Source organism: Pinus tabuliformis, chromosome 8 (genome assembly GCF_031772625.1).
Source record: "Pinus tabuliformis cultivar Carrire ecotype Pingquan chromosome 8, CPIR1, whole genome shotgun sequence".
Lineage (NCBI taxonomy): Eukaryota > Viridiplantae > Streptophyta > Pinopsida > Pinales > Pinaceae > Pinus > Pinus tabuliformis.
The window spans coordinates 263,044,807-263,049,756 of NC_142294.1; positions in this window are offsets into that span (position 1 = coordinate 263,044,807).

Below are 4,950 nucleotides of genomic sequence, written 5' to 3' on the forward strand. Positions count from 1 at the left end.
TTCTTCTTATAGCAAGATCCCGATAAGCTCTTTAAAGCCTAGAGGCTTTTCTCTTGCATTGAATCTCGTTGTAAACATCTGATAATCATCTGTCATGCCGTTCATGGTAATCATCACCAGATCATCATTCGCCACAGTCTAACCGATATCAGTTAGTTTATCTTTAAACTCCTTTATCCGAGATATGAATGAAGAAACAAACTCATTCTCCTCCATCTTGGTGGAGAGAATCTTCTTCCTAATGTAAAAAAGATCGACTAGTGTTCTTGATCTCGTACATTTATTTGAGAATCGTCCATATGTCATTCGCTGCTTTGCACTCCCGAATGTGAGGGATGATGCAATCTTTGACTGATAACTTTAGGAGAAACTTTGCCTTCATCTCCCGTTTCTCCTAGTCTTGAATTGCTATATTTGATCATCTAGTTGGAATAGTCGGCCTGACCTCATCACCGGTCGTAATGCTATAGCCATTATGTCCCTCAAGCAGAGTCTGGAGATTAAACTTCCAATTAGTGTAATTGGAACCATCAAGCTCATTACTCTCATTGAGATAAGCTTCCGTGATTTGATTATTCATTTTGAATGAATAAAAAAAAATTCAATAATTTAAAAACCAATAAGTGACCAATAAATTCAATAGTTCTATCGAGACAATCAATCTCCAAATAGTCTATAGCAGATTGCGGTTGGAAAAGAAAAAACCAAGGAAACTATGAATGAGAACAATGCTAATTACTACCTCTTAAACTTAATCGTCGACCCTCTTGTTAGCCTGATGTCGTTGAGAGAACAACTATGGCATCATGCTCTACTGATCAAGCAAATCATGCTTGGTCGTGCCTTAAATGTTGAAATAATGAGGTTGCACACGATCACGTCTAGATTTGGTTTTGAGCTAGATGAGGGGATGCATTGGCCTTGGACTTATGCAACCAATTCACTTATTAGCCATCACTCTCTTCTCTCAAAAAGTGGCAGATGAATACGCAGCAACAAACATGTTGTTTATTTATTTATTTTTTAAACTAATCCACGCAATTTTAAACACAACTTTGAATGGCAATTTTAACACACCCCTTTTTTCAAAACAGATCGGCACTCCACATTACTGTTGATGTCCTCACAACCTGGAAACAAAGAATAGAATTTGGCCTCCTCAACCTCCTCCTCGCAATCAACAACAAGTTATCTCAGCGATCCACGCCAATCCCTTGGCGGTCGACTCCTCCACGCAGCCTCTGTGGTAGTCCTCACCAATTTCACACACAGCCACACAGATATGGTCTTTGGCACAGATAGAGTTCGTCCTTGATAGAGAGCTCCTCGGGTCTTCGACCTCTTCCACAGCTGAAAATGTAGTAAATGAAAAAAACGTGCCTCTTTTTCACGCAGCAGGCTTTCCAAACCACGCAGCTTCCTTCTCGGGTTAAAATCTCTCCCTCACGGTCATGCACACAACGACCAATTTCTACAAACAACAATTGAGGTTTCTCTGACGACGACAAGCTTTTCAACACGCAGTTTTGTTCCTGACAGGGTCAGTGCTATTAGACAACATGGGTTCGCGACATTGCTATTCAGCAAGGCATCACAACGTTCCATCCATACTCACGCCGAGTTTTTAAAATAAAACCCGCGGGAAGTGTTACATTGTGATCGTCGCATGTTTCTACCCAAACCACGTGACGATTTCCCCTCAGTCGCGCCCTTGACTTAGTGTACAGGATCGATAGCCTTGCAGCTCTGATACCATGTCAAGAGTTGAATAGGGAAGACATGAAATGACAAACCAAAACAAGAGGAGCTCACAAGTGCAGATCACGAGGAGCTACCTCAAACAAAACACCACACTATCTTCACATTAATCTTCAATATTAAATAGACACAATTTGTTAGGGATAACAAATTATCCCTGGAGAATAAGAACTGAACAACTATAGAGAGGAAAATCACAACTACGTACGTTTTCTCCATTAATTCTAAGACATGCATATCATTTTCCAATGCTTCTCAATGGGATAACAAACAAATAATAAGTTAATGTACTCCGAATCCGTTCCAGATAAGCAACACCATATATATCTGGTTCCATATTGTTTGCTTGAAGCAAAAGCACGTTCGTGGCCGACCGTATCTTTCAACACAGTAAAATACATGGTGAAAAATATAAATACCTAAATTTGTAAATTAGCAGCAAGAGGACATGCTTTCATCTCTGACGTGACCCCTGGAATGTTGATATGATTCTCGTCATGTATAATACAATTAGTAGGCACTCTCTCATATGTTGCATATCCTGAAGATCTGTGGCTTATCAAGTTGTGAAATAGTTCCATCGTTTCAATAACACTAATATGAACTTTTGAAGAAAACGGTGGAAAATGGGACGCATTCCTACCAAACCATATGTTCAAAAGGGTTTAAAATTGCTAAAACGACTCTTCGCAATATCGAAATCTCATCAAAGATTTCCATCATTTGGACACACTTCATCCAAATTATCTGTTCGCAAGGATTTAGAATTGTAAAGTCAACCTAGCGAATAAGTTAGCCTTAACTCGATATCTAAACACGTGGCGTGCAGCTCAGTAACTATTTGATAAATAGTAAAGTCTCTTTTGAAAATTAGAATGAAGTTAAAATAACAAAGTTCTCTTATTTTAAAAAAAGGACATCGATTTGGTTATCGGATAAAAGTTACAATAATTGTCTTCCTTATGTTCTTCCTAATGATGTAAAGCAATAAATATGTTTTTGATTTCCTTTTTCCACTCAATATTAACGCTCACCCAAAGCACCAAAGGAGCGATAGCGTTACTAACAATCAACATCTAGACGAGAGATCGCGTTAGTCTCAATTACCTACATCGATCTCAGAGTAACGCAACATAACCGTGGAAAAGGCAGCATTAGAGAACAACAACAAGAGCATAAAAAATCTTTTTTTAGTCCTAAATACCTCCTTATGCCATTTGTATAAATCCTCGTAAGCTCCATCGTATTTGAAAGGTTCATGGTATTTTTTTAATAAAAATGTAATTTTTCTAAAATTCTTTTAAAGGTACGAAGGTTTGTTAGCTTTTGAAGGAGTATTAAAATGAAGGTTTGTTATATTTTTTTAAATATTTTCTTTTAAATAAAAATTTGGAAAGAAAAAGAGTTTTTTTTTAAAGTCTTAAAAGGAGATTTAAAAGAAAAGGCACACATTTTGCATTCAAAGAAATGGCTTTTTGCTGCACTTTACAACACACACTCACTCGTTTTGGCAAAAATTATGAGTTTTGGTTTTTGAAAATGAAGATGTTTTGTCAAGCCCAAGAGTGTTGGGATACACTTCTGACTCCCTGTGTAGCGCTGACTTAAAAAGCATGAATGACCATGACTAATAATCATAACAATGTAGTTACTAAACTTAGAAAGAAAGAACACAAAGCCAAATGTTGGATACAAAACTCAGTCGATGACTCTATTTTTGACAAGATAACAAGCACATCCATAGCGCATTAAGGTTAGGAAATATTCAAACTTGCGGATCAAGGTAATGATACAGTGACGACAGTGAAATTACAGACATTTAGATCATAGTTTGAAACCCTAAACATCACTAACATAGAAAATATGGATCAATTCATGACTAGAGTTGTGGGAATAGTCAATCAGATTAAGCTAATCGGTGAAACTATTTCAGATCAGAAAATTGTTCAAAAAGTCCTTCGAAATTTGTCCAAGAAATATGACATGGTTGTAACATCCATTTTGGAATCCAAAGATTTTACAACTTTTTTAGTAGAATAGTTGACTGAATCACTTATGGCACGTGAAACAAGACTCAACTTGACAAAAGATTCCATGGAACAAGCTTTCAAATCTCCAGTCTCATTTGGCAGAGGAAGAGGCAGAGAATATAGAGGAACAAACAAGCGATGAAGAGGTCGAAGTAAAGGCAGATTAGAACATCGTCATGCAAAAGAGTAGTGGAGACCTCCACAAAATCAAACTCAGAGAAGAAGACCATGGAGAAAATCTAATGTCCGTTGTTATTACTGTAATAAATTTGAGCATTATGAGCATGAATGGAAGAAGAAACAGTCATATGAACATAGAGGTAATGTGCATCTGTCTAACAATGAAGGAGAATCCTTTGACATAATGTTTATTTCATGCAATATTTCTCAAGACACTCACAATAAGGATCTTTGGTTGCTGGACAGTGGCTAGAACAATCATATGACAAGTAAAAAAAATCTTCTTTCTTATCTTGATGCTTCCATAACATCATAAATTACTCTTGGAAATTGTTCTTGTATTAAAGCTAAAGGAAAAAGTATTGTTCCAATTCTTACTAAACAGAATCATCAAAAATACATTCCTAATGTTTATTATGTTACAAAATTGAAGCAAAACTTCATTAGTGTAGGACAACTGATGGAAGATGGTTGTGATGTAATATTTCAAGGGAACACATGTTATATCTATGACAAACCTCCCAGTAGAAGACTGATAGCAAAGGATGAAAGAACCAAGAATAGGATGTTTCCTTCGACTCTTACAAGTCAAACACTTTCATAGTCTTTTCTCCATAATGTGTCAAGAATAGACGAGTATCAATTATGGAATTCTAGATATGGCCACATACCATTCAAGAGTCTATGTGAGCTTCAGAACAATCAAACATCATTGGTCTTCCTATTATGAATGAAAAATATTGCAATTGTGAAATTATTGTTTTGTCCAAGCATAAAAGTGACAACTTTCCCACATCTTCCTCTAGAGCAAAAAAGCCTTTAGAGTTTGTCCATAGAGATATATGTGGCCCAATGCAGACACAGTCTATTGGTGGTCCTATTTATTTTCTGAAATTCATTGATGATTATAGTAGGAAGACATGGGTATATTTTTACAAAAACAAATAAGATACATTCTCAAGGTGCAAAGAATTCAAAGCAG